At 36.3% G+C, this 17,888-nt stretch overlaps 1 protein-coding gene across 1 annotated transcript in view; it reads left to right on the top strand.

Annotated features, from left to right (window-relative positions):
* The window catches only part of opn7b (opsin 7, group member b), a 113,836-nt gene that overhangs the window by 53,580 nt on the left and 42,368 nt on the right, over positions 1-17,888 (top strand). The window lies entirely within an intron of this gene.

Here is a 17,888-nt window from a genome sequence, read left to right on the forward strand (position 1 = left end):
GTTATTTGTTATTAATAGATTTTATTAACCAACAATATTTTCTTGCAACAGATCAGACATTCTGAATTTATCAGAAAGTATTAATGGTGAATATAATCTATTAATAGCAAATAACCACTTTTGGTCAGGGATAAGATTAGAGAATTATTCTACCTTACAATGCTAAAAACTATATCACCTGATCGTCTTTGTTTCCGGCTTTCTTTGCAACAAATTATGTGTTTTTGTAAACTTTTTTTTTTCTTTTTCTTTTTTCTTTCTAACAGATAAGAAAGGATTTATTACAAGTCCTAATAAACACGGAGTGTAATCACATATGTTTGGAATCCATTCATCATATTCTGTAGCCTTTTTTTATTATTTTTATATGGTGTTTATTAAACATGGTTTAAATATGGTGGTCCTTATAATATGGTGTTAAAATCCATTTTCCACACAATACATAATTATTACATCATAGAAATAACAAAACCCAAAAGGAAAACCATGGCCTTCAAAATTAATTTCCCCATTTCATCCCAAAGGTAAAATAAATTCTGAGAATTAGTCGAACATTTACATTTCTTAAGTATTTCCATAAAGTAAAGAGTTTTCCTATCTCTTAACACATAGTCCCTAATTGAAACATAGCTTGAAGAGATTTCTGCTGGTATATAATTTCCTTTAAAACAAGAAATATTTCTTGCCTTCCGTATCCCTTCTTTGATGACATTAATTACTGTCCACCATCTAATCCATACATCAGAGTTCACACTATTCAGCTCACCAAGGTCTAGTTCAGTTGGAAATCTGTACAGATCAACCATCCATTCTCGTATCAGGGACCAGACCTCCCTAGCATATTTACAAGACCAGAATAAATGGTTGATAGACTTAAACACTAAAGATCCACACTTAAACTTAGGACATTGTGAACTCTTTGAACAATTCCCTTTTTTCAGAAAAAAACTTGAGTAGGCAAGCATTGGTGTACCACTTGCCAAGCAATATCTTTATGAGAAATAAACAAAAGAAACATTGTTTACATTCTTCCAAACTGTAATACAATCAGATTCAGTAAGTTTTCCCACTGGGGTGATCCTCTCTAATCCTGGGCACAGCATACCTTGAACAATTACCCGGTTTATTTTCCCAATAGGGACATGAGAGACTTTCACTTTCCTTAAAAGGGATAGCACCCTATCATACATATTTGGTCTATATTCAGCATGAGGAGTATTTTGTGGAAGTCTCATCCCCCAGGCATTAGCTACCTGTTGACCTACCCAAAGCTTGGCAAAATAATGCCATAAAATTCCTTGATTCTCAGACAAACAAGCTTTTAGAATGGGCATCAAAAACATGGATTCCAGTTTGGTTCCCAATTCTGGGACTGCTAGCCCTCCTTTATCTAATGGCTTATACAGTATCTCTCGTTCCATTTTTTCACGTTGTGAGCCCCAGAAAAAAAAAAACTAAACAAGGCCTTTTTGATAGATCTTATAAAATGTATCAGTGCTGGAAAAGGTGAGGCCAAAAAGGTAAGGGAGGCCAAAATCTCAGCATTTATTACCAACACTTTCCCTCTCAAAGTAAGATCTCGCTCCTCCCATTGTTTTGATTTCCATTTTATCTTATCATGTCTCGAATACCAATTTATCTTGTCCATGTTTTTCCCCAAAAAAGTCTTAATAGATTCTTCCTGATTTTTAAAACCCAGTTTTAATTTTGGTTCTTTCCAGAAAGAATACAAAACTTCTGTATTTGTCTTATTGATTCTAGCCCCAGTAGCCAAAGTAAACTTATCACAAATTTGCAGCGTTTTCTTTATAGAATTGTTATCAGTAGGGAAGAGGCTAAGGTCATCCATATAAAGTGAAACCTTGGCCTCTCTGCCTGAACTACCCGGAATTGGAAAACCTTTAATTTCAGGATTTTGCCTAAGTGCACAAGCTAATTGCTCAATTGCTAAAACAAATAATAATGGAGACAAGCTACAGCCTTGTCATACATCTGAACAGATATCAAAGGGATCTGACAGATGGTTATTTACCAATACTCTACTTTGGCAGTTGGTATAAAGAAGGTTAATCCATGCACAAATGGATGGACTTAAACCCAGGCATTTCAATGTATAAATAGCGATGGTCTATACTGTCAAAGGCTTTTTCGAGATCAAGTCCCAAGATTGCCAGATCAAGTCCCAAGATTGCCAGAGATAATTTACGGTCTTGTACAAACAGATAAATATCTCTTGCTAATGCCAAATTATCTTGTAGAGATCGCCCCTTAATACCACATGTTTGGTCGTTGCCAATAAACTTAGGCATATCAGGCTGGAGTTTAAAAAAGAGTGCCTTGGACAGAATTTTTACATCTACACCTAACAAAGTCAAGGGACGCCACTTTTTAATCTCTTGTCTATCACCTTTTTTAAACATCAAGGAGATAACTCCTTCTCTTAAGGATGATGGAAGTTTTCCTATGCGTAGACTCTCCATAAACATAATCAACAAGGAGTCCTTTAAATCTTCCCAAAAGGTTATATAAAACTCCTTAGGTAGCCCATCCACTCCAGGACACTTATTATTACTCATACTCTTTACTGCTCTCAAGTCAACAATGTTGGGTTTTTTTTCTATTTTTGGAACTATATAAGTTCTTATAAAAGGAAAAAATATGGGATTGTGCGTTCCTGCTATTACTTGGTCTTCTTGAACTTTTAAAGAATCCAAACTTTGGGAACTAATAAGTTTTGGTAAACACTGTTACAAAGACCATAAACACATATAAAAATATGAGAGTCAAGCTGCAAGAGTCAAGCTGCCCAACTAAAGTGAACACCGATCGCCGTAATGGTGACCACAATTTCAATAAAACAACAACACCTAAACCTCTGTTAATTCTCTATAAGACCTTCTGTTGATGTCGATAGAAATAAAGTCATTCTGGTTAGTAATAAGTGAAGCTGGTAATGCTGTTTGTGGAGTTGTTTAATCCTCCTCTGCTGAGATCTTGAGAGATTTAATGTATTTTATCATCAGTTGATTTCATCTAAGGCTGTGGCTGGAAGTCAGTTGTAGTTCTTGTGTTTCTCTTTCCTTCAGTGATTCTGCTTGTTACCAGCAGGTGTTCATCGCTAATGCTCAATCAACACTTAATTAATCACTTTATTATCTCATTAACTTTAACACGGATTCAGTGTTACTTTTACTCTCTGTAGAGTGGGACCAAATCCTCTCTGAACAGAGTTAATTTAACTCTGGGGATTTTGCTGTGCACCATACTGTGTCCTTATTTGACAAAAAAAAAAAAAAAAAAAAAAGATTAAATACTTTGGATTTGGAATTGGATTTTCACATGCAAAATCTTTATAAAAAGATATAGTATCACTACCATTATCTCTCAGGTGCTGATACTGTTATTATTTAATCTCCAAAAAACAAAACAAAACATTAAAACACTTTAATACCTGTGTTTTAAATTATACGTTTATCTCTGTAAAGCTGCTTTGAAACAATCTACATTGTTAAAAGCGTTATATACTGTAAATGAAGATGACTTGACTTGACTTGTCGGGGTATTCTTATGGAATGCCAAAGCTGACTTAATTATAAATAATACAAAGAAATGTAAAAAAATACAAATAAATGAGTATTTATACTTTTATTTCCTTATTTATGTATAATTGTATTTTTTCACACATTATATATATATATATATATATATATATATATATATATATATATATATAAACATTTATACATTTATTTATTTCCACTTTTATTTATTTCCACATTTATTTATGTATATATGTTTTTATGTCTAAATTTATTTATTTTCACATTTATTTATTTCTACATTTATTTATTTTCACATTTATTTATTTCTACATTTCTTTGTCCGTATGCTAATGAGGGGGGCGTGTTTTACCTCAGACATCAGCAATCGAGCTCAGAGTGGCAGTGCTGAAGCTTTGAGGCCACAGTGACACCTTGTGGTGTGACCAAACGAAACGCAAGAGGTGTGCGGACAATATCACATTTTAAGTCATGTAATATCACCCTAACTGTATGTAGGGTAGGCTTAACACACATAGCACACATGAACAGAAACTGCACTTCAAAGGGTCTGATAGCAGACACTTGGACATGGAAGCGCATGAAAGTATCCACTATTAATAGCAATGTAAATGCGGTGGATAGGGCTGATAAGAGCTTGCGTTTGGCTTGCGTTTATTGTCGATGAGACTCGCACACCAGCGCAGAACGCGGAGAGAAACCAGCGCACATTTCACTGACTCCTACGCGAGCATATATATATATATATTGATCAATGAGTTTGAAGCGCGTCTCAATACACAGTTTACATTCGCGTTTCCTAATTTCGTATAACAGGTGACAATTCAAATGCTTAAAACACAACCCATATTTCATATTTCATAGATGCTGCTCTTAGATACTGATTAATCACAAGTCATCAATTTGGAATTATTCTTAAATCAAACAAAATGGGCTCATGTAAACGCAGCTAGTGAGCCACGCATCTCATGCCATGCATTGGAGCACAGTAGCATATATGTCAAGTTCTTAATATTAATCGATAAACTACTCAGTTATTATAATAATAAGGCACTATGGCTGTTATCAGTAAAATAAAATTAACAAAAGTCATTAAGTCATTAAAAGTCAAAATCTTAATACAGAGGAGAATGCTTTTACAATGCAATTACAATTGCATAAAAGTCGTTATGAGATTAATGTTAAAAATAAAACAAATACATATTTATGTATTTATTTATGTATTTTTGCTTTTTTACATTTCTTTGTATATTTATTTATGTATTTATTTATTTATAATTAAGTCAGCTTTGGCATTCCATATATTCTGTCTATTTTAGAACTAGTTTTCACTTATTAGCATCTTGTCGGGTTCTGTTGTACATTTAGCCTTTTTGTTAGTTATTAAACTTTGTTGCTGATGAATGAGGTTGGAGGTTTATTAAAGGGGTGGTTGATTATGATTTCACTTTTCTAACTTTAGTTAGTGTGTAATGTTTGAGCATAAACAACATCTGCAGTTACAACGCTCAAAGTTCAAAGCAAAGGGAGATATTTGCTTTTACAGAAATCGCTTTTTAAGGACTACAACAAACGGCTGGTAGAGACTACAACGACACTCCTCCCGGGTTAGTGACATCACCAACCCTAGAATTTACATAAACCCCGCCCCCGGAACACGATTTATAGATTATCAAGACAGAATATGCTAATCAATGACTAGAAGATAACTACACATAAGCTATATAAATTCATCAACTAACCATTCAGAAATGTCCTGTTGCTTCTACATGTTGCCACTTCTTCTTGAGTCTCTCCATCATTGTTTGACTTCAGTTTGAACACAAAAGGCTAAAAGTTTTTGAAATTTTCAGTGCATGTCTGTGTGAGGTAAAATGACACAAGCTGTTGAAGCTCCGCCCCCTGTGCCGGGAGCAACTGCAACAGACACAAAAATGGTGCGTTTTTGCTCACCCTCAAAAAGTGACAACTTTAACATGCTATATAAAAATATATTTTTTATAATTTTATAATTTTGAGCTAAAACTTCACATACACACTCTGGGGACATCAAAGACTTATTTTACATCTTGTGAAAAGGGGAAAAGACCTCTGTGGGTTTCATGGTCTAACTGGGAGTGTGTTGATTCTAAACTGATTTGTGTTGAGTGTCTTTAGGCACAATCAGCTTAATTCACACTTTTTCCATCATTTGGCTGCAAATCTGCCTGGAATAAGTATTTTTAAAACCCTGTTTATCAACAACGTTTGCCAGAGGCAGCTGGAGTGAGCCAAGTGATTACAATCGCCACCATCCATGGGTGTGTTATCTTCAATCTTCACCCCAGGCTTCACTTCTGCAAGAGATATTGTTCAGCTTTCTTAGAAATAAAAAACCAAAACAAATTACACAACATATAAAAGATACAACCACAAAAGAAGATGTAATTTGTAGTCATTATTATTATTAATACATTAAATTATTTATTGAACATTGCTATCTTTAGTCATATTGCTGCTGGCACTGTTTTATAACCCACATCTTTGCCTGCAAAAATCTCCACAGATTTCCACAGAATTGGAATGAATTAACTTCCCCACCCTGAAGTAAAAAAAGTTAAATGTCTGTGTTATTTATTTGAAGTAAAATGGCAGAGAACGTGACGCCATTTTCTTGAGTGCTAATTTAGTTCTTACATGTCTAAATTTCATATATATATATTGTATGTACAGTGAGGAAAATAAGTATTTGAACACCCTGCTATTTTGCAAGTTCTCCCACTTGGAAATCATGGAGGGGTCTGAAATTGTCATCGTAGGTGCATGTCCACTGTGAGAGACATAATCTAAAAAAAAAAATCCAGAAATCACAATATATGATTTTTTAACTATTTATTTGTATGATACAGCTGCAAATAAGTATTTGAACACCTGTCTATCAGCTAGAATTCTGACCCTCAAAGACCTGTTAGTCTGCCTTTAAAATGTCCATCTCCACTCCATTTATTATCCTAAATTAGATGCACCTGTTTGAGGTCGTTAGCTGCATAAAGACACCTGTCCACCCCATACAATCAGTAAGAATCCAACTACTAACATGGCCAAGACCAAAGAGCTGTCCAAAGACACTAGAGACAAAATTGTACACCTCCACAAGGCTGGAAAGGGCTACAGGGAAATTGCCAAGCAGCTTGGTGAAAAAAGGTCCACTGTTGGAGCAATCATTAGAAAATGGAAGAAGCTAAACATGACTGTCAATCTCCCTCGGACTGGGGCTTCATGCAAGATCTCACCTCGTGGGGTCTCAATGATCCTAAGAAAGGTGAGAAATCAGCCCAGAACTACACGGGAGGAGCTGGTCAATGACCTGAAAAGAGCTGGGACCACCGTTTCCAAGGTTACTGTTGGTAATACACTAAGACGTCATGGTTTGAAATCATGCATGGCACGGAAGGTTCCCCTGCTTAAACCAGCACATGTCAAGGCCCGTCTTAAGTTTGCCAATGACCATTTGGATGATCCAGAGGAGTCATGGGAGAAAGTCATGTGGTCAGATGAGACCAAAATAGAACTTTTTGGTCATAATTCCACTAAACGTGTTTGGAGGAAGAAGAATGATGAGAACCATCCCAAGAACACCATCCCTATCATGCTTTGGGGGTGTTTTTCTGCACATGGCACAGGGCGACTGCACTGTATTAAGGAGAGGATGACCGGGGCCATGTATTGCGAGATTTTGGGGAACAACCTCCTTCCCTCAGTTAGAGCATTGAAGATGGGTCGAGGCTGGGTCTTCCAACATGACAATGACCCGAAGCACACAGCCAGGATAACCAAGGAGTGGCTCTGTAAGAAGCATATCAAGGTTCTGGCGTGGCCTAGCCAGTCTCCAGACCTAAACCCAATAGAGAATCTTTGGAGGGAGCTCAAACTCCGTGTTTCTCAGCGACAGCCCAGAAACCTGACTGATCTAGAGAAGATCTGTGTGGAGGAGTGGGCCAAAATCCCTCCTGCAGTGTGTGCAAACCTGGTGAAAAACTACAGGAAACGTTTGACCTCTGTAATTGCAAACAAAGGCTACTGTACCAAATATTAACATTGATTTTCTCAGGTGTTCAAATACTTATTTGCAGCTGTATCATACAAATAAATAGTTAAAAAATCATACATTGTGATTTCTGGATTTTGTTTTTTAGATTATGTCTCTCACAGTGGACATGCACCTACGATGACAATTTCAGACCCCTCCATGATTTCTAAGTGGGAGAACTTGCAAAATAGCAGGGTGTTCAAATACTTATTTTCCTCACTGTATAAGTGACAGATTGATTTAATTCTTATTACTATTCATTTCTAATTGAGTATTGTTATTTCTGTTTGTTTAGAACCACTCATACTGTGTTACGCTACAAACTACTCTGTAAAACTCTGCCATACCCCTGCTACTTGTACTACAATTGTTCACTGTAAATGCCTCTAGAAGCCTCAAGCCATTAAAGTGTACTTTATCTCTAACTGGAGGACTTATGTCTGCTCAATATCCACCAGCAACCACACTAGTCTCCCCCACAAATGGTCCTTCGAGCCAGATTGGGGAGCTTTCATAAGAATGATGCATCAGATTGATCCAGGTCCTAGACCTGACCTTCCTGAGCCCACAGTCAGACCCAGACGAGCAATGCGGCTCCCTAGTCAGATTTTCAAGCTCACTGATCATCAACAGAGGCTACATTCAAGACAGAGAGTAGATTCTTCCCCTGAGATGAGTGATGATCCAGAATCACGAGGAGCGGCTACAGTGTCCTACTAGTGTTCCAGAAGTTACGGAAGGAGACTGAGGAACTGCAACGTCATTCCTTTGAGCAGATAAGGAAACTGGAGGAGAGGAATGAGGTCCTAGAAGCACAGTTGAGCCTACTTGCAGTGAGTGATCGGACCAGTCGCCATCCACAGAGTACATCTTCCCCTGTTCCTCAACCCCAAGTCCATACTCCACAGATGCCAATATCCCGAATCAGAGTTGCTGAGCAAAAGGAGGTGGAGACATAGTCAGCTTTTAGCAGACCACTTCTGGAGATGCTTCCTCTGTAACTATCTCCTAGAACTATAAGTCCACCAGAATTGGCACAGAGAGGCAGAGAACATTTTCACGAGTGCTAATCTAGTCCCTACATCTCTGAATCGATCGCTATATATATATGTGTAAGTATACACAAACCCCATTTCCCAGAAGAGTTGAAACATTTTGTAAAATGCAATAAAAACCACAATCTGTGATTTGTTAATTCTCTTGAACCTTGTTTTAACTGACAAAAGTACAAAAAAAGATTTCCAATGTTTTCACTGACCAACATAATTGTTTTTTTGGAAGAAAAAAAAAGATTTTTGATGGCTACAACACACCACAAAAAAGTTGGGACAGAGGCAAAGGGCAAAAAAAAAAAAAAAGATTATATAATATCCAAGTTAAACAGTTTTTTAAACAGTCCACAATTAGCAGGTGAATTGGTAATAGGTGAGGGTATCGTGTTTGGGTGTAAAATGAGCTTTTACAAAAAGATGGGTCATGGCTCACCGCTTTGTGCCAAATGTCATGAGAGAATTGTCAGACAATTCAAAAAATCACATTTCTCGATGCAAGATTGCAAAGAATTTATGTTTTTCACCATCTACCTTACATAATATTGTGGAAACATTCAGGGAAACCAGAAAAATCTCAGTACATGTAGGGCTTGGCAGGAGGCCTCTGTTGAATGTGCGTGACCTTTGAACCCTCAGATGGCACTGCATGAGAAACCGTCATGCTACCGTGTTAAATATAGCCACATGGGCTCAGGAGTACTTTGGAAAACCGTTTTCATCTAACACAGTCTGCCGCTGCATCAAGAAATTCAACTGGAATCCCTGTTATGCAAGGAAGAAGCTATACATCTGTTCAGTGCAGAGATTCTGCTGAGTTCTCTAGGCCCAAGCTCATCCCAGATGGTCTGAAAGACAGTGAAAATGTGTGCTGTGGTCAGATGAGTCCATGTTTCAGCACAGATATTAAGTTCTTAGTCCCAAAGATGAAAGGGACCATCCATCAGTGACAGGTGCAAAAGCAAACATCTGTCATGGGGGTGCATCAGTGCAAGCGCATGGGTGACTTGCATTTGTGTAAAGGTATTGACATGGAGGCATATATTTTGATTGTACAGAGACATAAACTGTCAACTGACTTTTCTCCTGGGAAGCAAGACAATGCCAGGCCTGCATTCCATATCTGTCTCTTAGTGAACATGTATGGTCCATCATGAAAAGGTGAATCAGACAACGACGACCACGGACTGTTGAGCAGATAGATGTCTTATATCAGACGAGTTTCGGCAAAAATTCCACTTGCAAAACTTCAGCAATTAGTATCCTCAATTCCCAAACATTTACAAAGTGTAATTAAAAGGAAAGGTCATGTGACCCAGTGGTAAACCTGCCTCTGTCCCAACTTTTTCGGAGTGTCTTGCAGCCATCAAAATCAAAATTTGTTTATATTTACAAAATATAATTAAGTTGGTCAGTGAAAACATTGGAAATAGTTTCTTTGTACATTTGTCAGTTAAATAAAGCTAAGTATTTCTCAGTAGAGCATGAAAGCTTTGGGGTTTCTGTGGCACCTTTAGGCATTTACTATGTCTCCCTGGACGTGTCCTAACTGAATGTTGACGCTTAGTTAGGCTGTTTTAAGTTAAGTTGTGAAGTGCTCTGGCTCGCTAAGATTGTGTTTGGTCTTTTTGCACATGGTATGCAGGTATTTGTCCAGTATGGCATAGTGTGTATAAACGGTTCCCATTGCATTAACACCATGATGCACTGCTGAGTTCCCTCGAAAAGGAACGTTCTTAGGGTCAAGTAACCCTAAGAAGGGAAAGAGATGCTGCGTCATGTTGCCATGCTCCGGGCATGCCTGCGTGTCTTCCTTTATGAACTTGAACTTGAAGTTCCTGACGTGTAATGCAGGCGCACTTTTATGTGTAATGCATAGGCACTCCATGTGATGTCATAGGACTGCTGTCGACCAATATAGTCTTGTCTTTCACATGTGCTTCAGACTCCGGTTCTGCAGACACGCTCTATATAAATAGAGAATTAACTAAAAATTAACGAAATATCAGGAATAATAAAATTAAATTAATTCAACATTTTCAAAGATGAAAAGATGAATGTAACAACCCGAATGATTGAAAAATGTCTATTGTTTAGTGAGGTGGAAACAGATGAAGAAAACACAGCAATGGTACAACATGAAGGAATTTTCAGAGGAGGCTGTTGTTCAAATCAGTATTTATAACAGTTTAAATATACAGTATATACTTTCATTTAGTCTTTCACTTGTTTTGAGATCTTTCAATAATTTAGACTGTTTGGCCAAAAATATAACCTTCACCTGTTGCATGAGCCACAAGCAGGTTTCATGAGTAATATGGAAGTGGATCACGAAATTGAAATCTAACTGGCTTGATGATAATGATGATGGTTTTGTCCATTTCTTTGCCTTTTCAACCACATTTTTCAAGGAAATAAATGATTATAATTGGTCAGTTTACTCATAAGAAGAGTTTTCTGTCAGCCTCTGTTTGGCATTTTTGCTGGGATTAACACTTCTACTGCAAATGAAAGAAAAAAAGTACATTATACATTTTATGCATCTAAGTTATGTACATTAGTTAGAAGATAAACTCTTTTAATTTGACTTGATAAATGTAAAATTTAGAATATAATACAGAATGTATTTTTTTTATTTTATTTTTTATAATATTTTGGGAGGCTGAGCCTTCTTTTCCTCCACTGATGAACTGCCACTGTCACACCGCAAGAATTTGATTGGTTAGATTGGACGGGAGACAGTCCATGATGCTGCAGATGAAGATTTCAGTTGACACAGCTGGACAATAGATCTTTCAGGATTTAGAGTCAGGTTAGTAATTGTGTTGAAAATGTCAAAGCCAGTCTAGTTCCTTACAAGGATAAAAACAGCATTTCCCGTGCTTCAGACAAAGAAACAAGACATCTCAAGAGATGGACAGCAACAAAAGGAGATAAAAAAAATGAATGAATGACAGAAAGAAAGTGCTTATAACTTGAATGAAGATGGTTGAGACCGACTTCATAAACTAAGAGGATTTATGGAGACCTATATAACCCTTAGAACTATAACAAAAAAAGGTTGTTACATAACATGACATGGCGGATTTGGGGGCTCAAGGTCACACTTTGTACTTCAGTGAATATTTTTTTTAAAGGTGGGTTTGTTTTTGAAAGTCAATTTGCTTACAGACACAAACCTTAAAGCAGGGCTCTCACACTCAAAGCTAGGCCTATATAAATTGTAAAATAAATAAAAAGGCACTCATTACAGAGTAAGGCTGCAATATTACGACAAAATCATTATTGTCTGTCATTGCCCTTGATACTGTAATAATGATTATTAATGTTGATTAATAGAATACATTAAAAAATGCTTGTTTCTTGTAGGCTACACAAACAAAAGATGAGGACTGCATAACTTAATTGCTTTTTACATATTAGAAAATCATATACAAGGAACACCTTGGAACAATGACAGGCTAATTAACAGAAAAACTACAAACTGACTACAAAATGGTCCTGGAAACAGAAAACAGCACAATAACCAGGCAGAATACAACCTTAAAGTCCAAATAACAAAACACAAAGTACACAAATGGAGAAAATGTAACAATAATGCTTAACGCTGCTTTGATACAACATGAGCAGATCTAAATGTACTGCTGCAATCAATGTCATTTAAATTCACATTCATTTTAATCGCAACAGTCGTAATAGATTTAGTTTAATTGTACTCTGGGTTACATTTTTACTCCAAGCCGTCTTGAATCCATTCCTGCCATTATACCCTTGAAGAATTACTTTACCCTTGAACACTGCTTTAGCAGTGTGAATGCAAAAAATCCTGCAATGGCACAACAGTTACAAGGACATATTTTCTGAAAATTTAACAGAATCTTTGTGAAAGAGGCTTTATTAATATAGAACACATAATATAGTATATGTTTAGAAGTGTGTGTGTTTTTTAGCCTACACAACAAACTCGACAAACAAAATTTGAAAATCGGTATCAGTGAAAATGTAGTAACACACTGACAGCCATTGTTTTGTGTGTTTTTATGGATTGAGTCTTAGATAAACCAAGGATATAAAAGGGCAAGTATTATTTATTGTGAGAAGCTCAATTTCTTAGACATTGCACACGTAATCATTCAATATAACCCAAGTCAAAAAATAATGGATGGATTACCTTCTCTTCCAATTTTAAACAGAGAGACAGAGAGAGGGAGAATATTTTACATCCTTTAATATGCTTCATGAACAACATGATTCCTTTATTTCTGTTTTTGTCATTTTATTGATGGAGATTGGTATGAGATATGACAGGAAACAACATGTAAAAGAAAATGAACTGGCATTGCTGGCATGTGCACCACCACGCATGGCAGTTCATGCCCACACTTTGACAACGACTATTTATTAAAAATATTTTTTTTTAAAAGTAGTTCACCATAATATTAAAATTCAGACATACTCATTCTCTTGTTGTTGTACTCATCCAAATGTATATGCTCTTTTTGCCTCATGGAACAAAATAAAGGAGCCCAAACAGTAGTGACCACGCCTCTAGCTTGGCAGACTTGTGATCTGATTGGAATCTAATCTAAAATTATTGTATGAAGGTAATATGATGCCATAAAGAATCGCATGCGCAGGGTAAGATTTGTGAAAGTGTACATAAGATTGCAAGCGTAAATTAAATTTGCATGCGCAAGAGAAGATTTGTAAAGGTGTAAATCGCCTTTAAAGTGTAAGAAAAAAAAAATATTTGCTGCATTTTACTGTTATTCGTAAGTTGAATTAATGTATTTTGAAACTGCAGTTTAGTGCTAATGCAAAATAAATAGGATCTGTATTCTTCTTTCCATTTTTCCGCGCTTACACTTTTGGCACGTTTTTTTCCGCACAAATACGGCCAAAAGTATCGCAGGCCTGTTGAACAGCAATTTGCAACCAAAAACAACAGTCAGGAACTGCAAAACAGATTAATAGCGTAAAATCAAACTTTGTGTAAAAAATAAGCTGTTGCAAATGTCTAAATGACTTGTGTGCATGGGGCAAAAAAGTTCCCGAAAAAACATGATTTGTACAGTTGCGTCTTTCTTTTACCTGCGCTTACAGTTTTAGCACGATTCTCTCACTCATTTGGCGCATTTCCATTACAGATTTGCGCAAAACTTTTGTGATTTTTTCTAAATGTCGACAAAAAACTATTGCGAAATGATGGCGTTTCCATTAACTGATGTCATGCAACTAAAACTTCATTTTTTCTTCTCGCGATCAGTAAAATCATTCCAAAATGGAGGTTTATGTACTATATCCCAGCCACTGCACTAGCCATTATTATTAATCGAAGGAGATGTATGTGTGTTTTCCAAGCATTAATGGTAAGGAACGACTCTTATACTTGTGAGCGGCACATATGAGGTGTTTCTGGGTGTTTCTCCAAAATCTGCTTCGAGGTCTTGATTGCAGCATTTATTTTAGGTTTAGAATCCATTATTGCTGTAATTATTTTGTCTTATATGAATTCTTAAGAACTCTGTCTCGTATTCTGTCCAAACACACCGCGTCATCTACGTCAGCTGACCTGTAAATGCGCATAAACTTTCCATTGCAGTTTTGTGAAATATTTATTTTTCGAATTGCCTGAAAAACCACCTCATGCGAGCGTAAAAACTTTTTTGTGATAAATGGGAGTTTTTGCGAAAATTACGTCTTTCCATTAAGCGTATTTTCAATTCGCAATTTCAATTTGGTCAATTTGAAGGGTAATGGAAACGCAGCTATTGAGTTGTGCAAGCGGGAAGAGGAGGGCGGGTCCACCTTCTTCATGTAGCCAATCAAATGAGCTTCTCGCTGACTCTAGGTTTACTCTTATCTGATTGGTTCAACAAACACGCCAGTCACCAGAACACATCTTAGTCTTAATTTGGCTCAGAAAGTTCTCGTTGGCGAAATGGTACTTTTAATGCACACATACATGTTAAATAAATAAATAAACAGATAAACAAATAAATCATGATTGCTTAATAAGCTGTGCACCATTCGGCTGATTAAGGTTGACTGACATTCATACTGAATTTCAAGCTGGTGTTAACATTATTGGATTGAATTTTTATATATTATATAATCTGTTACACCACTGAGCAGATGTTAAACTTAACAATCAAAACATTTATTATATTTGTGCGAAAAAAACGTGGCAAAAGTGTAAGCGCGGAAAAATGGAAGTCAGAAGAATTACAGATCCTATTTATTTTGCATTAGCACTAAGCTGCAGTTTCACAATAGGCCTACATGCATTACACTTACGAATAACAGTAAAATGCTGCAAATATTTTTTTCTTACAGTTGAAAGGCTGATTTACACCTTTACAAATCTTCTCTTGCACATGCAAATTTCATTTACGCTTGCAATCTTATGTACACTTTAACAAATCTTACCCTGCGCATGCAATTCTTTATGGCATCATATTACCTTCATATTATTGACTGTCAACATTGTGTATCACAACTGTTCAGATCCGATTTGTGTTCCCATTTGAATTTCAAACCACATATCAATGTAGCTTGAAACAGATTTTGTAAAAATTGCATTTCATTTTTTACTGCTCACAATTGCTATATCTGATCGGATTTCAATTGGATATGCACAAAAATTGGATTTGGACGACTGACAGTCTCAGCATTAAGATAATTTAGACATTAAGATCTATATAATTTCTCTTTTTGTCTTCAATAGAGAATATTAATAACAGGTCAAAAAGAAGAAAGTAGTCCTGCAGGGGCAATTTTATTTATATCTGCAGTTTTATGGTTTGATTATTTGTGTTATCAGTCGTATGGTGAAATCAAGCATATAAAGAGAGAGAAACCAGGTGAGGAGTGTGATGAGCAGTGGTTCAATTTCTGCAACGCAGCAGCCTTGAAATTGCTACCCATCCATGACACTTGCTATTAAATGTAAACCAACCCAACAAATGATTGATGAAGGGCCTTTTTCACTCCGAAGTCATTCAGCAAGATGTCAAGGAGAACCAAGCTGCTGTGATAAGAGACCTGTCTTACACCATTTAACTTACTGGCATCATGGCCGGCTCATGCTATAGAAGCAGTGCTGTGATCATTTTGGCAGGAAGTCTATTTCTGCTGCTCACACTCGATTAAAGTGACAGTGTGTTGTTTATGGTCAAAATCATCACAGTGTGAAATGAGAAAACGGTTATTTCACAATAAAAACATGATGTCCGCTGTATTTCACAGTCACATTATGACTTTCAGAACCGTGTAAAAACAAAGGAGAACAAAAACACACTGTTGCCAGGAGTTGCCCAAAACACAAAAGCATTTTAAATCTATTTAAAGTATAAGAATAGCTTAAGTTGAAGCATCTAAACTACACTACACAGCATGTTATATGGTGTGTGTGGGAGAAGCGGACACTTTTACTGCTTCCGCTCAGCTTCCGCTTCTGCTTACTCATGCGGAATTAAACAGGCACAAGAAATCTCTGCCAAATAAATAAATTAGCTACATGTCAAAACAAAACAAACGGAATAAGCATATATTCTTTTTGCTCTAAAAATGCCTACATTTTGTACTATTTATGGCCCTAAATATAAGGAAAACTTATACCTTAACGGAAATTTAAAATACATCAAACATGTAAGCAAAATTTCTAGCTGTATCATTGAACTAAGCGCTATGTAGGTGATGTCTCCAACATCTCCTCTATTCATTTTTTTTATTTTTTTTTATTTTTTTATGTTCAGCATGCTCCATTCACATGACACTATATGGGATCTATTTCTGGTCTGTACCTCCAAATTCTTGGGAGAGTAACACTGATTCAATCTTATGAAGTGATCAATAAATGAAGTGAAGACCTCTAAAAACTGAGACCGCAAAAGAAAATTATATAACATGCTCGAATCCATAGAGAGTCAAGTGAGTGCTGTGCACAGACAGAACCTCTTACTAAAGCAAGACAGTTCTGGCTCTATAATCTGATTGGATAAGCCATGAGTGAAGTTGTACAGTAGCAAACATAAACACATTAGTGTCCACATATGAATTCAATTATATATGTTATGTTAAGATGCTTCACTGTCAGAAAGAAAAAACGTGCAATAAGTATAACTTTTTTAAGGAGTACAAATACAAAGTTCTGTCATGAAACTCTAGATGGAGCTTGCTGATTGGTCCTTAACTCAATCTGCTAGCAATCACATCGTTCTCACAGCCGATTGGTTCCTGCTAGATCAGCAGCCAATGAGCTTGCTGCTCAACTTTCTTGTTCAGTGTTTGCTGTAGCAGTTTGCAGTGCTTTCAGAAACCCTCCACCTAGATCTGGTATGGGTAATTCATGCTTTTTTTCACACTCTGTGTATATACAGCCAACTCGGGTTCGGATCACATTCCGAACTACATCACTATTTCTGAGTCCAATACTCTATAAGATCCCAAAAGTAAACAATAAATGGTGCTAATGTACACTCACCGTGTGCTGTAGTTCTACCAAAAATAAAATTGTGATCTAACCTTTATCTCCATACCATGTCTCAGTTGGCCAAACAGTGTTTCATATTTTCTGAATTGGTAAAATATTGCAGCACAGATACTGTAGTGTGCATTATGAATTTTTTTAAAAAACGTAGCTGCTGTTCTATAAATGAATAGTGCTCATAAGTGGCTGTTCTCATAAGAACAAACCTCATTGGATCTTGCACATTTATAATATTTGATTTGGTCTATGTGTGCACGAAAGCTGGTCATTATACTGTATAAAGTTTATTCAGAAGACATTAAAAGTCAAAGTTTTGGTCTATTGGACTTTCAATGAGGGACAGAATTCTCTCAGATTTCATAAAAATAATATTTATTTGTGTTTCTTGGAACGATATGAGGGTGAGAAAATATATTTCCTCATAGGCTATTTATCAACATTGATGAATGTATATGTCAGATGATACATTGGTCAATAAACATGTCATGAAGTCGTAAACACAATCCATTTTTCTCAATACTGCAAATACTTATCCATCTGTAGGTTTAAAGCGCAAGTCATCCTCTCCATATTTTGGACACTGGTCATAATGTCCAGCCACTCAGCCTTTGTTGGGCTCACTTTCGTGTTACAGCTTTCTTGCTGGCTGCTAATAATATCTTTAAAAGGTACTTGTCTTTCATCATCAAATGAGCTGCTAAGTTGCCCAGGTAAATTGT

This window comes from Abramis brama (genome assembly GCF_963993115.1).
Source record: "Abramis brama genome assembly, chromosome: 22".
In the NCBI taxonomy this organism is placed as follows: domain Eukaryota; kingdom Metazoa; phylum Chordata; class Actinopteri; order Cypriniformes; family Leuciscidae; genus Abramis; species Abramis brama.